A 24,231-nucleotide genomic window follows, 5' to 3' on the forward strand; every position below is an offset into this window, starting at 1 on the left:
TTAAAGCTCTTGTTTTTGGATCCCTGGGGGGCTCAGCAGTTTAGCACCTGCCTTTGGCCCAGAGCATGATCCTGGAGACCCAGGATCGAGTCCCACGTCGGGCTCCCTGCATGGAGCCTGCCTCTCCCTCTGTCTGTGCCTGTGTCTCTGCCTCTTTCTGTGTGTCTCTCATGAATAAATAAATCTTTAAAAAAATAAAGCTCTTGTTTCTTTGGAGATGTTGTGCTTAGAATATCTGTTATTTGCAGAAAGCACTGTGTTGAAATCTCCCAGTATAAGTATATTATTATCTAAGTATGTCTTGACTTTGGTTATTAATTGATTGATATACTTGGCAGCTCCCACATTAGGGGCATAAATATTCATGATTGTTAGGTCCTCTGTTGGATAGATCCTTTAAGCATGATATAGTGTCCCTCTACATCTCTTACTACAGTCTTTGGGATAATCTTTAATTTATCTGATATGAGGATTGCTACCCCTGTTTCTTTTGGGGACCATTTGAATGGTAAATGGTTCTCCAACCTTTCAGTTTCAGGCTGTAGGTGTTCTTAGATCTAAAATGAGTCTCTTGTAGACAGCAAATAGATGGGTCTTGCTTTTCTATCCAGTCTGAAACCCTGCGTCTTTTGATGAGGTCATTAAGCCCATTCATGTTCAGAGTTACTATCAAAAGATAGGAATTTAGTGTCATCATAATACCTATTCAGCCCCTGTTTTTGTGGCTTATTTCTTTGGGCATCCTCTTTTACAGAGTCCCCCTTAATATTTCTTGCAGAGCTGGTTTGGTGGTCACATATTCTTTCAGTTTCTGCCTATCTTGGAAGCTCTTTGTCTTTCCTTCTATTTTGTATGAGAGCCTTCCTGGATAGAGTATTCTTGGCTGCATGTTCTTCTCATTTAGGACCCTGAAAATACTCTGCCAGCCCTTTCTGGCCTGTCAGGTCTCTGTGGAGAGGTGTGCTGTTAATCTTTCTCCCCATGTAAGTTAGGGATCTCTCGTCTCTTGCTGCTTTAAAGATTTTCTCTTTATCTTTGGAATTTGCAAGTTTCACTATTAAATGTTGGGGTGTTGAACGGTTTTTATTGATTTTAGGGGGGGAATCTATCTATCTCCTGGATCTGAATGCCAGTTTCCCTCCCCAAATTAGGGAAGTTCTCACCTATGATTTGTTGAAATATGCTTTCGGGTCCTTTGTCCCTCTCTGCGCTCTCTGGAACTCTAATTAAACGTAGATTTTTTTCCTTCTGAGCTGTCATTTGTTTCACTTAAACTTTCCTCATGGTCTTTTTTCTCTTTTGTCCTGAGCTTCCTTCCTTGCCATCAAGTTGTCTTCTATGTCACTCATTCTTTCTTCTATCTCATTAACCCTCGTTATTGGGACCTCCGGTTTCAATTGCATCTCATTTAATTGATTTTTAATTTCGGCCTGATTAGATCTAAATCCAGCAGTCATGAAATCTCTTGAATCCTTTATGCTTTTTTTCCAGAGCCACCAGTAGCTTTATAATTGTGCTTCTGAATTGGTTTTCTGACATCAAATTGTAATCCAAATTCTGTAACTCTGTGGCAGAGAGGACTGTTTCTGATTCTTTCTTTTGTGGTGAGTTCTTTCTAGTCATTTTGCTCAGTGCAGAGTGGCTACAAAATGAGTTGTACTGGAAAAAGGAAGAAAAAAAAAGAAAAAAATAAAGAACAAAACAAAACAAAACAAAAAACAAGGAGGGGTATTCTTTGGTTCTATATACTATAAATCCCTCGACCTCCCCTGGAGCTTTCCAGTGCTGCTCAGTCAAGCACTGGCTCTTCCCCTGTCCTGCCAGCTGGACTTCTGGGGGAGGGGCTGCTGTGCTGAGTCTCAGGTGTGTGCACCTGGGGGAGCTGCCCGCCCCCTGCCAGGTGCACGGCTCACTTGGAGCTGTTTACCCTGTGAAGCCGCTGTTCCCTGGCAGCCCCGCCCCTCCCGGGCACAGGGTGACACCAGGAGGAACAACCACACTGGCAGCGGCCAGCCCTCCAGCCTTGGAGTCAGCTCCCACAGTAACTACTGCAGCTCCCGGTCCGCAGGGGCCTGGATGCTCCCCGGGGGCGGGGGACATTGATCTATCTGCACAGTGGGGGTGCCTGGCGCTCAGGGCAGGAGCGTCCTCGCTGACCTGGGCCCTCCCCGCCTCCGCCTGTCCCGAGGAGCACAGAGTCCTGGGCTGTGTCCCCCGCGCCCTGGGCTCCAGGGCCTGCGCTGCTGGCATCGCACTCCCGGGCCGTGGCTCCCACAGGCAGCAGGTGCAGTCCCCTCCCCCGAAGCCCCCGCCTGCCCCCCGGCTTCTCCCCGAGGCCCCCCGGCTTCTCCCTGAGGCCCCGCTGGGCACTCCAGCCCGTTACCGAGATGGGCCCAGGTGTGTGGGGTGCTCTCCCCGGGTGCCCCTCCTGTTAGTGACCCCGGGACCCTGGAGGCCCCGCTGCCCCTCCTGCTCCTACCTGGGTTCCCTGCTGAGCGCCTTTCCCTCCGGGAAGAATCCTGTGCGGAGTTTTAAAGCTCCCGCTTCTCCAGGTGGGGCCTTCCTGTCCCAGAGCATCCCCCTCCCTGCCCACCCCCCCACCTTAGCCTGGCTCCTTGCGGGGCCCCTCCCACACTGGATTCTTTTTATTTTATTTTATTTTATTTTATTTTCATTTCCTACCTTGTTAGGAGCGCAAACTCTTCTATCTGTAGTGTTTCATGTGTTCTCTCTTTAAATATCAGGTCGAATTCGTAGGTTTTTCAGGATGATTTGAAAGTTATCTAGTAAGTTGGTGGGGCCAGGTGACTTGGGGACCCTACTCCTCCGACGTCTTGCCCCCCTCCCCCCCCCCCCCCGTTTGCTTATTCTTTAAAGAGAGCCCTCCCGCATGCACAAGTCAGGCATGGGATGGGGGAGAAGATGCAGAGGGAGAGGGAGAAAGAGAAAGAGAGAATCCTACACAGGCTCTATGCTCAGCATGGAACCTGACACGGGGCTCAATCCCAGGACCTCAAGATCATGACCTGAGCCAAAATCAAGAGTCAGATGCTTTAACTGACTGAGCCACCCTGATGCCCCTGATACCTGATCTTTAAATAGTTATTGTTCCAATATGTGTTTGTTGAATGAGCAAATGAATCAATATTATTTTTGCCTTATCTCACTTCCCTCACAAGGAACATTACCTGAGCACCTACTCTGTGCTGTCACTATAGTAAGTTCCTGTCCTGTCCTCCATGATTGTACAAACTAATAAGAAAAGACAATGTGAGGATGGCGGAAGAGTAGGGTCCCCAAGTCCCCTGTCCCCACCAAATTACCTAGAAAACCTTCAAATTATCCAGAAAATCTATGAATTCGGCCTGAGAATTACAGAGAGACCAGCTGGAATGCTACGGTGAAAAGAGTTTGCGCTTCTATCAAGGTAGGAAGACGGGGAAAAAGAGATAAAGAAACAAAAGGCCTCCAAGGGGGAGGGGCCCCGCGAGGAGCCGGGCTGAGGCCGGGGCGAGTGTCCCCAGGACAGGAGAGCCCCGTCCCGGAGGAGCAGGAGCTGCACCGACCTTCCCGGGCGGAAAGGGGCTCGCAGGGAGGTGGAGCAGGACCCAGGAGGGCGGGGATGCCCTCGGGCTCCCGGGGACACTAACAGACACCTGCGCCCCGGGAGAGTGCGCCGAGCTCCCTAAGGGCTGCAGCGCGGGCGGCGGGACCCGGAGCAGTTCGGGGGGGCTCGGGGGCGGCTCCGCGGAGGGGGCTGCGGGGCGGGAGCAGCTCGGGGAGGCTCCGCGGAGGGGACTGTGGGGCGGGAGCAGCTCGGGGGGCTCGGGGGAGGCTCCGCGGAGGGGGCTGTGGGGCGGGAGCGCGAATCCAACAGCACAGACCCCGGACCACTGGGCGCCGGGACACAGCCCGGGATCCGGCCTCCCCCGGGACAGGCAGAGGCCGGGAGGGCCCAGGACAGCGAGGACGCTCCTGCCCCGAGCTGAGCAGATCAGCGGCCCCGCCCGGAGCCTCCAGGCCCTGCAGACCGAGAGCTCCGGAGCTACTGTGGGGGCTGACTCCAGGGCTCCAGAGCTGGCCCCGCCACCGGGGCTGTTCCTCCTGGGGCCTCACGGGGTAAACAACCCCCACTGAGCCCTGCACCAGGCAGGGGGCTGAGCAGCTCCCCCAAGTGCTAACACCTGAAAATCAGCACAACAGGCCCCTCCCCCAGAAGACCAGCTAGACGGACAAGTTCCAGGGGAAGCCAAAGGACTTAAAGTATACAGAATCAGAAGATACTCCCCCGTGGTTCTTTTTTGTTTTGTTTTGTTTTGTTTTGCTTTTTGATTTGTTTCCTTCCCCCACCCCCCTTTTTTCTCCTTTCTTTCTTTTTCTTTCTCTTTTTCTTCTTTTTTTTTCTTCCTTTTTTTCTCTTTCTCTTTTCTTTCCTTCTTTCTCTCCTCTCTTTTTCTCCTTTTCCCAATACAACTTGCTTTTGGCCACTCTGCACTGAGCAAAATGACTAGAAGGAAAACCTCACCTCAAAAGAAAGAATCAGAAACAGTCCTCTCTCCCACAGAGGTACAAAATCTGGATTACAATTCAATGTCAGAAAGCCAATTCAGAAGCACTATTATACAGCTACTGGTGGCTCTAGAAAAAAGCATAAAGGACTCAAGAGACTTCATGACTGCAGAATTTAGAGCTAATCAGGCAGAAATTAAAAATCAATTGAATGAGATGCAATCCAAACTAGAAGTCCTAATGACGAGGGTTAACGAGGTGGAAGAACGAGTGAGTGACATAGAAGACAAGTTGATAGCAAAGAGGGAAACTGAGGAAAAAAGAGACAAACAATTAAAAGACCATGAAGATAGATTAAGGGAAATAAACGACAGCCTGAGGAAGAAAAACTTACGTTTAATTGGTGTTCCCGAGGGCGCCGAAAGGGACAGAGGGCCAGAATATGTATTTGAACAAATTCTAGCTGAAAACTTTCCTAATCTGGGAAGGGAAACAGGCATTCAGATCCAGGAAATAGAGAGATCTCCCCCTAAAATCAATCAAAACCGTTCAACACCTCGACATTTAATAGTGAAGCTTGCAAATTCCAAAGATAAAGAGAAGATCCTTAAAGCAGCAAGAGACAAGAAATCCCTGACTTTTATGGGGAGGAGTATTAGGGTAACAGAAGACCTCTCCACAGAGACCTGGCAGGCCAGAAAGGGCTGGCAGGATATATTCAGGGTCCTAAATGAGAAGAACATGCAACCAAGAATCCTTTATCCAGCAAGGCTCTCATTCAAAATGGAAGGAGAGATAAAGAGCTTCCAAGACAGGCAGCAACTAAAAGAATATGTGACCTCCAAACCAGCTCTGCAAGAAATTTTAAGGGGGACTCTTAAAATTCCCCTTTAAGAAGAAGTTCAGTGGAACATTCCACAAAAACAAGGACTGAATAGATATCATAATGACACTAAACTCATATCTCTCAATAGTAACTCTGAATGTGAACGGGCTTAATAACCCCATCAAAAGGCGCAGGGTTTCAGACTGGATAAAAAAGCAGGACCCATCTATTTGCTGTCTACAAGAGACTCATTTTAGACAGAAGGACACCTACAGCCTGAAAATAAAAGGTTGGAGAACCATTTACCATTCGAATGGTCCTCAAAAGAAAGCAGGGGTAGCCATTCTTATATCAGATAAACTAAAATTTACCCCGAAGACTGTAGTGAGAGATGAAGAGGGACACTATCTCATACTTAAAGGACCTATCCAACAAGAGGACTTAACAATCCTCAATATATATGCCCCGAATGTGGGAGCTGCCAAATATATAAATCAATTATTAACCAAAGTGAAGAAATACTTAGATAATAATACACTTATACTTGGTGACTTCAATCTAGCTCTTTCTATACTCAATAGGTCTTCTAAACACAACATCTCCAAAGAAACGAGAGCTTTAAATGATACACTGGACCAGATGGATTTCACAGATATCTACAGAACTTTACATCCAAACTCAACTGAATACACATTCTTCTCAAGCGCACATGGAACTTTCTCCAGAATAGAGCACATATTGGGTCACAAATCGGGTCTGAACCGATACCAAAAGATTGGGATATCCCCTGCATATTCTCAGACCATAATGCCTTGAAATTAGAACTAAATCACAACAAGAAGTTTGGAAGGACCTCAAACACGTGGAGGTTAAGGACCATCCTGCTAAAAGATGAAAGGGTCAACCAGGAAATTAAGGAAGAATTAAAAAGATTCATGGAAACTAATGAGAATGAAGATACAACCGTTCAAAATATTTGGGATGCAGCAAAAGCAGTCCTAAGGGGGAAATACATCGCAATACAAGCATCCATTCAAAAAGTGGAAAGAACTCAAATACAAAAGCTAACCTTACACCTAAAGGAGCTAGAGAAAAAACAGCGAATAGATCCTACACCCAAGAAAAGAAGGGAGTTAATAAAGATTCGAGCAGAACTCAACGAAATCGAGACCAGAAGAACTGTGGAACAGATCAACAGAACCAGGAGTTGGTTCTTTGAAAGAATTAATAAGATAGATAAACCATTAGCCAGCCTTATTAAAAAGAAGAGAGAGAAGACTCAAATTAATAAAATCATGAATGAGAAAGGAGAGATCACTAGCAACACCAAGGAAATACAAACAATTTTAAAAACATATTATGAACAGCTATACGCCAATAAATTAGGCAATCTAGAAGAAATGGATGCATTCCTGGAAAGCCACAAACTACCAAAACTGGAACAGGAAGAAATAGAAAACCTGAACAGGCCAATAACCAGGGAGGAAATTGAAGCAGTCATCAAAAACCTCCCAATCACAAGAGTCCAGGGCCAGATGGCCTCCAGGGGAATTTTATCAAACGTTTAAAGAAGAACCCATACCTATTCTACTAAAGCTGTTTGGAAAGATAGAAAGAGATGGAGTACTTCCAAATTCGTTCTATGAGGCCAGCATTACCTTAATTCCAAAACCAGACAAAGACCCCATCAAAAAGGAGAATTACAGACCAATATCCCTGATGAACATGGATGCAAAAATTCTCAACAAGATACTGCCCAATAGGATCCAACAATACATTAAGAAAATTATTCACCATGACGAAGTAGGATTTATCCCTGGGACACAAGGCTGGTTCAACACCTGTAAAACAATCAATGTGATTCATCATAAGAGCAAGAGAAAAACCAAGAACCATATGATCCTCTCATTAGATGCAGAGAAAGCATTTGACAAAATACAGCATCCATTCCTGATCAAAACTCTTCAGAGTGTAGAGATAGAGGGAACATTCCTCGACATCTTAAAAGCCATCTACGAAAAGCCCACAGCAAATATCATTCTCAATGGGGAAGCACTGGGAGCCTTTCCCTTAAGATCAGGAACAAGTCAGGGATGTCCACTCTCACCACTGATATTCAACATAGTTCTGGGAGTCCTAGCCTCAGCAATCAGACAACAAAAGGGCATTAAAGGCATTCAAATTGGCAAAGAAGAAGTCAAACTCTCCCTCTTCGCCGATGACATGATACTCTACATAGAAAACCCAAAAGTCTCCACCCCAAGATTGCTAGAACTCATACAGCAATTCGGTAGCGTGGCAGGATACAAAATCAATGCCCAGAAGTCAGTGGCATTTCTATACACTAACAATAAGACTGAAGAAAGGGAAATTAAGGAGTCAATCCCATTTACAATTGCACCCAAAAGCATAAGATACCTAGGAATAAACTTAACCAAAGATGTAAAGGGTCTATACCCTCAAAACTATAGAACACTTCTGAAAGAAATTGAGGAAGACACAAAGAGATGGAAAAATATTCCATGCTCATGGATTGGCAGAATTAATATTGTGAAAATGTCAATGTTACCCAGGGCAATATACACGTTTAATGCAATCCCTATCAAAATACCAGGGACTTTCTTCAGAGAGTTAGAACAAATTATTTTAAGATTTATGTGGAATCAGAAAAGACCCTGAATAGCCAGGGGAATTTTAAAAAAGAAAACCATATCTGGGGGCATCACAATGCCACATTTCAGGTTGTACTACAAAGCTGTGGTCATCAAGACAGTGTGGTACTGGCACAAAAACAGACACATAGATCAATGGAACAGAATAGAGAACCCAGAAGTGGACCCTAAACTTTATGTTCAACTAATATTCGATAAAGGAGGAAAGACTATCCATTGGAAGAAAGACAGTCTCTTCAATAAATGGTGCTGGGAAAATTGGACATCCACATGCAGAAGAATGAAACTAGACCACTCTCTTGCACCATACACAAAGATAAACTCAAAATGGATGAAAGATCTAAATGTGAGACAAGATTCCATCAAAATCCTAGAGAAGAACACAGGCAACACCCTTTTTGAACTCGGCCATAGTAACTTCTTGCAAGATACATCCACGAAGGCAAAAGAAACAAAAGCAAAAATGAACTATTGGGACTTCATCAAGATAAGAAGCTTCTGCACAGCAAAGGATACAGTCAACAAAACTCAAAGACAACCTACAGAATGGGAGAAGATATTTGCAAATGACCTATCAGATAAAGGGCTAGTTTCCAAGATCTATAAAGAACTTCTTAAACTCAACACCAAAGAAACAAACAATCCAATCATGAAATGGGCAAAAGGCATGAACAGAAATCTCACAGAGGAAGACATAGACATGGCCAACATGCACATGAGAACATGCTCTGCATCACTTGCCATCAGGGAAATACAAATCAAAACCACAATGAGATACCACCTCACACCAGTGAGAATGGGGAAAATTAACAAGGCAGGAAACAACAAATGTTGGAGAGGATGCGGAGAAAAGGGAACTCTCTTACACTGTTGGTGGGAATGTGAACTGGTGCAACCACTCTGGAAAACTGTGTGGAGGTTCCTCAAAGAGTTAAAAATATACCTGTCCTACGACCCAGCAATTGCACTGTTGGGGATTTACCCCAAAGATACAGATGCAATGAAACACCGGGACACCTGCACCCTATGTTTATAGCAGCAATGGCCACGATCGCCAAACTGTGGAAGAAGCCTCGGTGTCCAACGAAAGATGAATGGATAAAGAAGACGTGGTTTATGTATACAATGGAATATTACTCAGCTCTTAGAAATGACAAATAACCACCATTTGCTTCAACGTGGATGGAACTGGAGGGTTTTATGCTGAGTGAAGAAAGTCAGTCGGAGAAGGACAAACATTGAATGATCTCATTCATTTGGGGAATATAAATAATAGTGAAAGGAAATATAAGGGAAGGGAGAAGAAATGTGTGGGAAATATCAGAAAGGGAGACAGAACGTAAAGACTGCTAACTCTGGGAAACGAACTAGGGGTGGTAGAAGGGGAGGAGGGCGGGGGGTGGGAGTGAATGGGTGATGGGCACTTGGGGTTATTCTGTATGTTAGTAAATTGAACACCAATAAAAAATAAATTAAAAAAAAGAAAACAGACCAACAGAGCCCTAGAAAATAACTAGAGTCTAGGTAATAAAGAGAGGAACTTAGGACTTAATCTTGAGTTATAAATGACTATCAAGATTTTAAACCTAATGTTGAAGACCAGCCACATTATATGATACATGTTGAGATTGTTACGTTCAGTTTTGGCAAACTAATAAAAAATGAGGGCACATGGCCTATAAAGGGAGAAATAGAATAAATACTAATTTTGGGAACTGATTTCTCAGACATATGTAGTAAGATGAGGCTTATATTACTGATTAGGTATAATACTAAAGATCATGAAAGAATATGGCTGTATCCTTAAATGTTAATTAAAAAATGTATTCTCTAAAATAAAAATAAAGTTAATATAGTGTCTTAGTAAAAAAAAAAAAAAAGAAAAGAAAAGACAATGTGAAGGATTGTGTCTCATATTCAATTTCTAGGAAAAAGAATGATTCAGAGGGATGTTAAGAACTGGGAATGATCCTGACAGTATGTTCACATATTCTAAATAAATGCTCAGCTCAATATTTCAGGATAATTATCCCCATTTTCTACGTGAGGTGATAGAGGCACAGAATCTAAGAAACTAAGTATCTTTTCCCAAAGTCCTCTTAGTTGATAAAGAAGGACTTCTATGACATTACTACATATTCTTTCTCAAAGACTAGAAAATATAAAAACAAAAGAAATGAGAAAATTCTCTGCATCACTTGCCATCAGGGAAATACAAATCAAAACCACAATGAGATCCCACCTCACACCAGTGAGAATGGGGAAAATTAACAAGGCAGGAAACCACAAATGTTGGAGAGGATGTGGAGAAAGGGGAATCCTCTTGCACTGTTGGTGGGAATGTGAACTCGTGCAGCCACTCTGGAAAACTGTGTGGAGGTTCCTCAAAGAGTTCAAAATAGACCTGCCCTATGACCCAGCAATTGCACTGCTGGGGATTCACCCCAAAGATATGCTGGGACACCTGCACCCCGATGTTTCTAGCAGCAATATCCACAATAGCCAAACTGTGGAAGGAGCCTTGGTGTCCATCGAAAGATGAATGGATAAAGAAGATGTGGTCTATGTATACAATGGAATATTACTCAACCATTAGAAATGACAAATACCCACCATTTGCTTCAATGTGGATGGAACTGGGGGTATTATGCTGAGTGAAATGAGTCAATTGGAGAAGGACAAACATTATATGGTCTCATTCATTTGGGGAATATGAATAATAGTGAAATGGAATAGAAGAGAAGGGAGAAGAAATGGGCAGGAAATATCAGAAAGGGAGACAGAACATAAAGACTCCTAACTCTGGGAAACGAACTAGAGGTGGTGGAAGGGGAGGAGGGCGGGGGTGAATGGGTGGCGGGCACTGAGAGGGGCACTTGACGGGATGAGCACTGGGTGTTATTCTGTATGTTGGCAAATTGAACACCAATAAAAAATAAATTTATTATTAAAAAATAAAAATCATAAATAAAAAGAAATTTACTATAAACAAATATATTCTGTTAAAATATCTTATGCAACAATGAATACATAATACTGGCTCATATTTTAAAATACTCAAAGATGGTCAGGTTTGAAATATGAATTATAACTCAAATCTATTAATGCTGGGGTAATTTAGAACTTTAGCATTAAAGATTTTTTTTCACTGAAAGCAAAACTCTTTCCCTCTTTCAAGATTCTACATCTTCTCCTACTGTAGCCAGAAGAGACAATTGATCATCTTATGAAGATATCAATATTTGCTCACAATATGGTGATAAGACCCAATTTTTGGTGCCCCTCTGCTCCTGGCAGTAATCTCTATCTCAGGACTTCAATTTTGATAATTTCTTAGCTTTGTAGTGGAGAAAGACGGAGTGCTCAGTTTTGAAAAAACAGGGGTTCTTGGAATCCTATACATCTATAAGTCTTTCAATTCATTTTCATAGCAGATATCATGAGGAATCAGTATATACAAAGCTTCACCCCACTCCTGGACAACTCCTCCTCTCTTACAATAAAAATTACTTGTTCCCATTTCCATAAGGGAAAAATACTTGTTCTCCTGTCCATAAATGAAATGGGCAGAGTATGTTAATAAATATTTATTCATATTCTAGATATTTAATCTTATATCTCTAGACACACACAGAAAGGAAGAGAAAAGGAGAAATATCCTGCTCTTAGGAAACTACTCTGGCAAGCAACCATGTGTGAACTCCTTGAGGATGAGGAATGAATCTTTCTTTTCCATATCTCTAATGCCTAATGTCTAGGTTCAACAATTGCTTATTGAATAAATAAACAAATTATTCAATACCCATTCATTTGACATTATTTGTCATTATATCATTATCATTTATTTGACAAATATTTATTGAACTCTGTTTGGTAAAGATAAAGGCAAAATCATAATGGTGGAAGAGTAAGCTCTGGGCTAGACTTATATGGGAAGAATTTATCAGCGTTTTCTTGAAGAGGTAGAAAAGCCCACATTAAAGGAAGGAATGTATGTGGCATGGAAGGAGGGAATATTTTACATGATACACAAGAAGCCAGTTTATACAGTTTTATATGAAGGAAAATGTTTCTCTCTACTTCTAGTAAGCATTTTGAATCATCCTTCTGGTAGTAAATACTACTCTTATCTATTTTCCTACTAATATTTTGTTCTATATTATTTCTTTAAATTGCTTTATTATCCAGATTATTCAGCTTTTCTTCCTCAGAAAATTATAGTCTTTACTACTTGCAGTGACTGTTGGATGTTTTTCTGTCATTCTTTTTTTGTAGATAAAGAGTCATGAGTTACAAAGAAAAGTATGAGGGGCACCTTGGTGGCTCTGTCAGTTAAGTGACTCTACACCTCCTTCCCCCACCTCTGAAACACAACAACAGCAACAACAAAATGAAAGTACCAGTATCAAATGCTCCACCACATATCTGTCCCATCAAACTGTATCTCCAATCTTTAATTTCTTCCCATTGCCAAAACCTGTTTTCTTTCATATTAACATAGCGGTGCATTTGTGCTTCCTTTTCAAGGCTCACATTAGCTACATTCTCTCCTGACTGACCATGATCAAACACTTCTCTCTGAGAAAATATCTCTGGCTCTAAACCTAGTCTGAATTAGGTATTCCTTATCCTTTAGCACTGATGCTAATATCAAAAGTTCACGCTTCAGACATAGGTGGACTGAAGGTCTCAAATCATGCCAACAAAAAATCGTGTTTTTTCCCCCAAACTTCTTTGTCCCAATGTTAAACTCACTGTGGAGAAAAAGACTTCATATGCTGGGTTCTGGTCCACCATCTCTGAAAGCAAAATTAGCCTTCTTTGAACTTGCATTTTTTTTTTAAGATTTTATTTATTTATTCATGAGAGACACAGGGACACAGGCAGAGGGAAAGGCAGAAGCAGGCTCCATGCAGGGAGCCTGATGTGGGACTCGAACCCAGGACTCCAGGATCATGCCCTGGGCCAAAGGCAGGCGCTAAACTGCTGAGCCACTCAGGGATCCCTGAACTTGCTTTAACAAAAGCGACAGTGAAAGCTTACATTGGCCAGAGCCTGAGTTATGTGCTTACCTTTGGAGAACCAGGGTGTAAAGTTTACCCAACTTGAATTTAATAGACAGAGAATGGAAAAAGTGATGAATTCTCAAGAGGATATTGAAGGTGGGTGCAGGGTACAATCACTCAGAAGAAATAATATGTTAAACAATCAGAGCATGCTAGATGGATGAAGGGAGAATAATCTTGAAAGTGGTGGACAAGGCTACTCGAAGCACAACACACACACATACACACACATACACAGAAATACCATCTCTGATAATCTTAGTATTCAACAAAAGAGGGGCTTTCTCCTGTAGAGCTGTTCATTTGGCAACCAACAGGAGGTCTTTTTGCTGAAATGATAGGTTTAAGATTAAATTAAATCTTAGTTTCTGTTGAGAGATGCTAGACAGTACTAGTCATGGAACTGATTTCTGCTGAACAACTACCTCGATGTAGACATTTAGCCAGAGTGTTGTGGACATTGTATTATCTCACTTAATTGGCCCAACCATCTGGACTGTCATCATCTCTGTTTCACAGAAGAAGCAGCAGTCTGGGATATTAAGTGACCTGCTCAGGAATCTCACAGATGGTAAATGTTCAAAAGAGGATTGGATCCTGAGTCTGTATTTGTGAGAGCCCTTGCTTATTACACTGTATCACGGAGGCTGCTTTCCCTGTTCTCTGTTTGGTTTGTGTGTACAGTTCCAACTTTCCATCTGGCATATACACATACCCTCCTTTCTGTCAGTTCTTATATTGTAAACCTTTCTGACTCTAAAACCTGCTGCAGAAAATGAACCCCTTTTCTGCCAATTGAGGCTTCTTTCTCTGATGTTCACACTATCTGGTGAAGCAGCCATGCTAATAATAGGCTGAAATCACATAGCATTGGAAAGCCTGGTTGTTGCCTTTCCCAAGGGGACTGATGTGGAGGTGTACACATACAATCAGCTCTTAGGCAGAATTTTGACTTTATTATGGAGATGTGCTGGTAATAATTTGAAGGCTTGTTTACATGGTCTGTTGCCTACTTGTGTGAACTATTGACCATCTGTGCGTGTTGCCTAGGCAATGGATTGGGAATGAGGAATCCAAGATTTATTTATACTGGTCATAAGCAGAAAAGGGACTTTTCAAAGCAAAGGTTTGATAAAAAATAAATCAGCCTGAAACTGATTCTCTAGATACAAATTACTTAGGGGAGAGAAAAGTGGCCGATGGAAGGTTTTACTAATACTGTAATTTTTATGAATTTGTTGTCCTTTGAAATAAAGCATAAATAACTGACAGACATGAAATGAGACAAACAATGAGTTATAAACACAAATAAGTTCATAAAATATTTACCTGCCGTGAAGTGGATTTGATACTATTTTACAATAAGTATATACAAATACAGCACTCCACTGCAACCAGCTTTCTTTCTTAATTTGTCCCCTAAAAAAAATCTGTTTTGAAATAAACCATTGTTGAGCCTTCCTAGGGACTTGCAAATGTGTTTGCCTTTGTGTTTCTACCCAGTCTTCTCCAGATGCCAGTATCTTAACTAGAGGGTGAGATATACTTGAATCTGTCCTTGTTATTTAGGGTTATAATGGTCACAATTTTTACTATTTTCAAGCCATTCTAAAGGTGCCTATTTAAGAGTAATTACAGCTATCCCATAGGGTTGCTGTGGAGGTAAAAGAAGAGACAATGAGGGATCTGAATCAACTTAGCAGTAAGGCTGGCGTGAAGGAGCACATTATGGACCTAATGAATGTTTCTGACTGTCCAGCATTCAGGGTTCAGTTAGTGTTAATTCCCTACACTCTGGAGCCTGTAAGCATAGGGTTTAACAGCACTAGACTCAGATCTTCTGGCCTAGATTCTCAGTTCTTCTACTCCCTAGCTATATGATAATGGGAACATTACTTCTCATTGAAGAATAACACAGTATGATATTAGTACCTACTTTGTAGGGTAAATAGTAGAGAGAAAAAAGTACGGAGAGAGAGCAGGGAGAGGGTGATTGTATTGAGCATAGTTACATAAGTTGAGCGTTGATCATATTCCAAATGTCTTCCTGTCAATATAGGAGCAACTGTACTCCCCAGACTCTAGGCTCCTTTGACAGAAGCATAGAAAGGTACACATGTTGGTAATCTCTTCTACTGTAGGAAGAGTCAATAATGTCAATCCTTGCCTTCTTTCCAAAGTCTAGAAAAAACCCTCAGAATTCTTCTCAACACATATTCTAGACAGAACTACTAATCTATTCCAGTGCCTGAGATGTAACCAATTTGCCAACCCCACACTGACAGAATGCTGAATTGCAGCTCAGACACAAGAGTTAAGCTGGAGGAAGAACAGGAAGTTGACTAAGGTGGTCAGAAAGGGGAACAAAACTGGCTTCTATTGCCTGCAACTTGGGCTGAACTCATTTCCTGTCATTCTTTGTTAACCCAGTGTTGTGATTTACAAGGCCTTGAAATTAGCTACTTTTGGAAATTTATCAATTCAAAAGCTAACATAATAAAAGTTTTAGATGCATATAGATGCTTCCATAAAAATGACAGTAGAATTTATCTGTGCAACTTGGGGTATGGAGGAGGGAAAATGCAGAGAATGTCATCTGGCAGTTATTTTTCATGAGTGGGGAAGGATTATGAAATTTATTGTTTCACTTACAGAATGGTTGATTAATCCTCAATGCAGTTAATTATTGGATTAATGCTGGGTTTATTTTTAAGTGAATGGGATTTGGTACATTCTCTCTAGCTCTGGTCCTTTATTTTAAAGGATGTGATGGGAAAAGTCTGTCACACTGACTCCCCAAGAAAATTCTTAGCCTGATGTAAAACAAAACAAAACAAAACAAAAATGTTTTCTGATGGGAAATTGAAATATGGAAAGTGATGGAAAAATCTCTAATACTCTCTTTTGACTGAGGAAAACAATAATCCACCATATTACTTCCTTTGAACTCTTTACAGTTGAGCATTTCTCCTCTAGCATGTTCATTTCCCATTGCTGCTCTTGAAGCAAATCAGTAAGTGAGAGAAACTGCCACTTAGGTACCCCTGTGTAAAATGGGGAACTGTGGGAAAACCTCTTTGGGCAACTCTTGCCTATTTGCATTTTATAGTATCTACTAGTTCATACTATTTTTTTTTTTTTGACCACAGTATAACCCTGACCCTCTGGCTTTAGTTGATTGAACCATCCTTTGGCACTTGGTACAAGTTAGATAAATATTGCCTTCTCTCTAGTAGGTGTCTTGAATGCAAACTGGGAGCTGATTTGTCCAGAGCAAGTCTGTGCTTATGTGTGGAATCAAAATATATGCATTTTTGAGTTGAGGGAATCTAACTTCTACCACTATGTGACTTCTGTAGCTGAGAAAAGAGTTCTGTTAAGAGGGGAGAGAGAAAGAGAGGGGGGGAGAAAAAGAGAGGGGGGAGATGAGGGAAGGGAGAGAGAAAGAGAGAGAGAGAGACAGAGAGAGAAACCATGAGAAGTAGAAATGAAGAATATAAAGAAGCTAAGTAGCGATGTCCTGGACTTCTAAAAGTTTTAATATTCTGGGATCTGGAAACTTCTGAAGATGGAGCTGCATGGTTTAGTCACGAAGACAGGTCACAGTAAATCTAAGAGAAGCAAACATTGCTTGTTAAGGTGATTATTTGATTCGTTTATTTTTTTCTGCTTGCCCTGCTTTTTTTACAGGACACTCATGTTAGTAGCTGTCAGCTCTGAACATGCAACAGTTTGCTCTGCTGTTTTTATCCCCATTATCTCCAACCTTTAGACATTAGTTCTGCTGCCAATGAAAGATGTTCCTCAAGCCTCAATTAACATGTCAAAGCAATTTCTGCACCTTCTGATCAGGGATTGATAGTTTTTACCTGGACGATTCATTATCATCCCAATCTTTTTAGTCTAAGTCAAGAGGTAGCATGAGAAGGACACATAGTCTTTCCATATTCTCTTCCCATAAATCATTCCTCTTCACGATTAAGCTGCTCTTTCTAACCATTATGAATAATCCTTACAAGAGCCACAGGGTAGATTTATTATTTCCATTTGCAGATGGGCAAGCTGAAGCTAAGAAAATTAGAATGGCATATCCACTGCAAAGAATTGGTACACTGAATGGCTGGAATTTTAATTGAGGGCTGCCAGTGTCCTAAGCCAAAGCTCTTTTTTAGGACCTGATACTGCTTCTTGTTCTTCCTCAGTATTAAGAACTTCATCTTGGAATCTTTGTTTACCTTATTCCTATGGGATTTTATAAAAATCAATGCCAAGAATGATGTTAAGCAGTTTTGCATTTCATTCTTCATTGCAATCCTAGAATGAATGCATTTATTCACATTTGAAAGATAAGGAAACTGACTAATAAAGAGAGATTAATAAACTTGGTAAGGCCAGAACCATGCATTGTAATGTAGAACATCACACCCAGATATGCCTGATTGCCGTTCTAATCTACATCTCTTGTGCTAGATATTTACTTTTTTCAGGCATAATCAGCATATATTAAACTGGAACATGGCCTAGCCTCATGTCGCTCTCAAGATCAGATGCTTTGATGCACTAATTTATTGAAACAGAAAGGAAAATGGGAAGAGAGAGAGAGAGAGAGAGAGAGAGAGAGAGAAAGGTGCTGCTACCAACATATTAAGAGAGGAAGCAGAACAAGACAGAACACAAATTACAAAAGGAACAAAGGACTCATACAATGAACGAGAAACCTCTCAGGTCTAGGCTATCCTCTGACACTGAGAAAAAACTAGCTTGTCTGATTTTGTATCACATCCCTCTCCTCGCTGCCACGTACTCCAGCTCCATGCTGAAAGTAGCTACCTTATAGCACAGTCTCTGATTTTTATTCCTTCCATACTGTTGATGTTCACTTCACATAGATGCCACTTATCCTGCAGGTCACTGAATGATGGATGCAGGCACTGGGATCTATCTTCCTATCTTCTCTGTCCTTTCAATTACTACTGTTTGTTCTCCATTCTAAAGCCCATCCAGCTACCTGGTTCAGGTACATGGTTCACCCAACTTCTTACAGGTCCAGGTCCAGCTCATTCCCATTTTCTGAAACCAATATTTATTAAGGTTAGTGACTGAACACACTTTATCCTGCTGAAGAGCTACTCATATTGAATCTGAACCTTTCCCCAGAGATCCACTTGCCCTTTAATAGCTGCAATCGCTCTCACCAGACCTCCCTACATTCTGAGGATACTTCGGAACGGAGCTGCTGATCAGCTGGGCCCTCAACATACTTCACTCCATCCCCTCCCTACCTGATTCCTGAAACAGCTCCTTGACAAGAAAGGCTACATAGTTATTCTAAGCTCAGTCCTAGCCTGGCTTCAATAAAGATCTGTTACTAGGAAACTTCTCTGTTTTTATGAGTCCCAAAATGCTTATTTAATCCCTGCCTACACAGAACACAAATCTGTTGGGAATAATAAAGGATCAGTCTCATTATAAACTCAAATTTACCTCTATCCAACCCATGGCATCAACTTTTAGGAGTGCAAGTTCTGATCATGAGAAGCCGAAGGTAGTGAACAAAGGTTACTTCCATTTACGATGTGAAGGCAGGCATATCACTGCTTTTTATTTCGGTGTGGGATGGGAGATAGAAAATGTCAGTCAATGGACATATAAAAATAATTCAATCCCGAGGCACCTGGGTGGCTCAGTGGTTGAGCGTCTGCCTTTAGCTCAGGTCATGATCTCAGGGTCCTGGGATCCAGTCCCACATCAGGCTCAGCGCAGAGAGCCTGCTTCTCCCTCCACCAGTCTCTGCCTCTGTCTCTGTGTCTCTCATGAATAAATAAATAAAATCTTTAAGAAAAATGATTCGGTCCCCTTAAGAATATAGTTTTCTTGGTTGCCTGTCACTTGCCCAGTTCAGTGTTAGAAGGTTCTCTTTCTGAGATGGAAAATGCTGAGGAAGTGAAGGGAAAAAAGAGCAACCCTCGCACAGGCTGGCTGAATATGAAAGAAGTGGAGACACGGGAGGGGTAGAGGAAGAGGAGCAGCAGTTCTCTCAGAAGCAGTAGTTTGTGAAATTACTCCCATAAAAGAAATAATAAACCAACAGTGCAAGTTAAATAGATGACATTTGGTTATTGAAAAATGTACCTCTTCCCAGCTCCTAACGTACTTTAATATTTCTAAATAGGACACAGTGGAACAGCTCTCATTGTGGTTGTTTTGTAATAAATATCTGTGTTCTCCTGATTTACCTTTTGTTTAGAGATCCCAAAGTCTTTTGCTCAATTGTAGTTAAAGTTATCAAATTCTCCTTCATGCAAGAAAAACAACAATGACAACAATGATGGGATTTGAAGTGACACTTGTGGGAAGGGCTGTATCCAGCAGTTCCAGGACACCATCAGGATTCTGTCTCTCATTCTTGGCTGTGTGGGCTCTGCTTAGATTCTCTGAGGGATATTCTCTCTTGTGGTGGTAATACTTGACTTCCAGAAGCCTCATTCCTTAGTGTTCCTCAACACTCAGAAGCTTGGAGATGGTCCATCCATCCACCTCAGTCTTCAAAGGAGCTGTTAATGGGGGCCCAGGGCAAACCTTTCCCAGGAAGAAACATGGAACACCCACCCCTTGATTAAGTCATAGCAGAATCCAGAGAGGGGAAGAAAAGATGTCAAAGAGTAACAGTACAGGACACACATCATTTTCTGGAGAATTCTTCCCCAATAAACCGTCATTCCCATAAGTCTAGTCCCTTCTTCCTAATACTGATCCATGCCACATAACGTACATTGTTGAACTTATGAGGTGGTTACTGCGTTTCTCCACCTGAGAGTCTTTGCTTACACTATTGCCCATACAGGAAAAGCTCTTCTCTTGTCCTATTTCCACGAGACCTTCCCTAAGAGAATGCTTAGGTTTAACAGCCTGGAGCACCCACTTTTGTGCTTAAAATAGGATATTTTGTGTTTATTGACATTTTACGTTATAATTAGTTTTTCAATACCACTACACATTTTGTCTTCATCATCCCCCGCATCCAACACATTGCATGTTATATACACTGATTAGAAAAACACCATATATTTTTAATCCATTGTTTAGTGATCCATCATAAGAGGATAAAATACTAACCTGGTATGCCTAGTGTGAAATAATGTCTCTGAAGAACTTACCATTTAGTACTAAAAATCTTATGCACACATATCCAATTTTGTATGACAAATTACTCAAGAGCAAGGGTTTCAAGCCCAGAGGTGGCATACATCAGGCACTCAATATATGCATTTACAGCTTGATCCTAATACCTAGGTTGTGCTACTTTTACCATCTTTCTCATGGTGATAACATATAGAATGACTGCCACCATAAATATATCTTTTCCAAATTTCATTCCTCAAAAATGAGTGGAAGTCTCTTTTTAAATTAAAAAAATAATTTTAATTAATTAACATATAGTGTATTATTTGTTTCAGAGGCAGAGTTCAGTGATTTATCAGTGTTATATCAGTGCTGATTGTATCACATGCCTTCCTTAATGCCCAACATTTAGTTACCCCATCCCCTCTTCTCCCCTCAGTTTGTTTCCAATGGTTAGGAGTCTTATGGTTTGTCTCCCTCTCTGATTTTGTTTTGTATTATTTTTCCCTCCCTTACTCTATGCTCCTCTGTTTTATTTCTTAAATTGCCACATTTTATTTGATTTTTGAATATATGTGTTAAGGTTATAGGAAATATTTGAAAGTGTATTAAATAAACATAGGCAAGCAATATATGCAAATTCTTCCTAGAGTCCTCGTTCTGGTTCCAGTCTTTGGAGACTAGTTGAAGATTCCTATGCAGTTGTCTGTGGAACTATTTGCTCTCCTCATCCTTCTGTGGTGCCCATAAGGAAATGATCAGCTGCAACATTTTGTAAATAAATGCAACTTAAAAGTTAGTATGACTAATTTCTATTTCCAAAGGCTTGTTTCAAGGGAAAAAATTTCATGGCCATGCCTTGTCCCATTGTTTGTTGGAAAGTTTAGAACATCAGGATGCTGGCCACTCTGAGTTTTGGCTTTTAAAGGGATTTTTTTTTAAAGATTTTATTTATTTACTCATGAGAGGCAGAGACACAGGCAGAAGGAGAAGCAGGCTCCATGCAGGGAGCCTGAGGCGGGACTCGATCCCGGGTCTCCAGGATCACGCCCTGGGCTGAAGGTAGGCGCTAAACCGCTGAGCCACTGGGGCTGCCAGAGTTTTGGCTTTTAATTTATGGATCACTCTATTTGCAAATTATATTTATGGATTGCTAAGTTTATTCTTATTTGAAAATTTGAGAATCCTGTAAAATTCATAGGGGTTTAACATAGCAAAAATTGTACATATTATAAATACATGAATACATTATACATAGATATTTATATATGTATATTTAAATGTGTATATATGTATAATATAAGATATATAAAGTTTCTAGTGCAGAAATCAATATCATAGCCAATAGCTTCTTTTTTTTGTAAAATGCAGATTTTACTAGTTTTTAGTATACACACAGAATTGTGCAACCATCACCGTTATTTAATTTTTTTATAATAAATTTATTTTTTATTGGTGTTCAATTTGCCAACATACAGAATAACACCCAGTGCTCATCCCGTCAAGCGCCCCCCTCAGTGCCCGTCACCCATTCACCCTCACCCCTGCCCTCCTCCCCTTCCACCACCCCTAGTTTGTTTCCCAGAGTTAGGAGTCTTTATGTTCTGTCTCCCTTTCTGATATTTCCCACACATTTCTTCTTAATAAGAAATGTTCAAAGCTAAAAATTATATAAGGGGAATATTTTGAAACTATAAATATTGAAATCCTAATGTCATTAAGTCTCTGAGATTATTTTTATTGGATGGAGTAAGATAACGAGACTTGGTTTCAAAGAACATAGTGGGTATTAGTTGGAGCGGGAGTCATCAAGAATGGGGACACCTGATTCTGCCTTATTTCTGGATCTTGTAAAGAATCCTGAAAGGGTTCAGTCATGGATTTCTCTTACTTTGAATTCATGGGGAGAATGGAACTGAGTGGACAAAGTCATGACTTTTGAATCACCTGGACCCAAACTTAACCAAGATTCTATATTTACCAAGTCATGAGACCCAGAGCAAGCTTTCTGCAAATTTCAGAGTTGTTTATGTTTGTTTGGTTTATTTGAGTGTCAGTTATAAAATTAAGATAATTGTAAAATCTCTTACTGAATTTTCTAAGGGGAGAGTAAATAAGGGAATGTATGTCTGATACATCAAAAGCACTCAGTATAAGATTGAAATAATGGCATGATGGTTCCAGATATTGCACCTACAATATGATAAACCAAAGAATTTTTAGGAACATGATAAAGCTCTCTGACATCCATCAAAAGAATTCCACATCAAATTGCATAAAGGTGGGCAGCCCAGGTGGCTTAGTGGTTTAGCACCACTTTCAGCCCAGGGTATGATCCTGGAGACCCAGGATCGAGTCCCATGTCAGGCTCCCTGCATGGAGCCTGCTTCTCCCTCTGCCTGTGTCTTTACCTCTCTCTCTCTCATTCTGTGTCTCTCATGAATTAATAAATAAATAAAATTTTAAAAAAAATTTCATAAAGGTACTAAATCCTAGAAACAACCAATGTTAAAACTAGAAAAAGCACAGTCTATAACATCTTTATTTATGGGAGTTGAATTCAAGTATCAGTAATATAGTAACTGACATGCACGGCTCTAGAGTCTCAGTCCTGTGAATTATATCACATGAAAAATTTCCATGAGTTTCTACCTTTCCCCCAAACACTCCAAGAGGCCTTTTCAATAAGGTAGAACCTGTGACAACACAGATGGAGCAGTACAGACAAAACCACAGGGAGAAAGCAGAAGTGTAGAGGCAATAAGCCAGTTAGCATGCTCTCTGCACTGTGCAGAATATTGAATACTTGACTGTACATACTGGCTATGAGCATAGGGAATATATTCATTTTTTTGAAATTTAAGCCAAGTCAATATGTGACTGAAGACATTTATTTCATGGATTACTAAGTGTTTTCTATACCAGTGGTTATGGGAAAATTTCAGAATATGCCTTTTAAAAAAATCCATCTTCCCAATTATAGAAAAGTAAATCTTGGTTTTTAGAGTAGTTTGAACAATAATAGACACATAGAGATGTCATATACAATTCCAGACATGCAAGGAGGGTCACTGTGATTGACGGACTAGTACCAAAATGCTCCAGCGTTCCAACACACAACATTTTTCAGTGTGACTTGCATAGTCCCATACCTTCCTATTCCCACCATTAGAGGTGGAATTTATTGCCACACTTTTCGGCCCCATTAAAAATCATTTGGTAACTTGATCAGTAGAAGGCAATAGAAGTGATAGTGTGGCAGTTTTGAACTTAGGTCTCAAGAGGCTTTTTCTTATTCTATTCTGATTTTATAATCAAATCTGACATGAGAATAAATCTGAGTTGGTTTACTACAGGGACCACGTGGAGCAGAACGAAATTGTCTTATCTAAGATTATCCTAGCTTATTATTATTATTATTATTATTATTATTATTATTAATTGAAAAGTGATTCCTTTTCTTGAGAGGCACAGAGGAGGGAAAAGCCAACATCTGTTCAAGGATTTGGGAAGATTTCTCAGAAAGATAACCTTTTGATTGGATATAAGATATCATCAGTCACAGAAGGCCTTTTAGAGAAAATTAAAAACGTGTAATAACACCAATGAACATAGTGTATTTGGGAAATGGCCAGAATATTATTATATGGTTGGGACAAAATTCTTTTTTTCTTTTAAAGATTTTATTTATTTATTCATGAGACACACAGAAAAAGAGGAAGAGAAAGAGAGAGAGAGAGAGAGAGAGAGAGAGAGAGAGAGAGAGAGAGAGGCAGACACACAGGCGGAGGGAGAAGCAGGCTCCATGCACGGAGCCCGACACGGGACTCGATCCTGCGTCGCCAGGATCAGATCCTGGGCCGAAGGCGGCGCTAAACCGCTGAGCCACCCGGGCTGCCCTGGGACAAAAATCTTAAATTTTTAACATGACATACAAGAATTTGGATGTAACCTATAAGCAATGAAAAAAACAAGAGAAATGTTTAATCATGATGGGGATACAGTTTGTGGTATTTAAATCTGACATCAGTGGGTG

The 24,231-nt window shown here is 40.9% G+C and overlaps 1 long non-coding RNA gene across 2 annotated transcripts in view; it reads left to right on the forward strand.

Moving 5' to 3' along the window:
- The window catches only part of LOC111093001, an 85,591-nt gene extending 64,613 nt beyond the window's left edge, over positions 1 to 20,978 (forward strand). For both annotated transcript variants that reach the window (XR_005380577.1, XR_005380579.1), the window contains one exon: positions 20,846 to 20,978. This is a non-coding gene — a long non-coding RNA (uncharacterized LOC111093001). The remainder of the gene's footprint in view (positions 1 to 20,845) is intronic.
- The last annotated feature ends 3,253 nt before the right edge of the window (positions 20,979 to 24,231 follow it).

The sequence above is a fragment of the Canis lupus genome, chromosome 28 (genome assembly GCF_011100685.1).
Source record: "Canis lupus familiaris isolate Mischka breed German Shepherd chromosome 28, alternate assembly UU_Cfam_GSD_1.0, whole genome shotgun sequence".
NCBI classification, from domain to species: domain Eukaryota; kingdom Metazoa; phylum Chordata; class Mammalia; order Carnivora; family Canidae; genus Canis; species Canis lupus.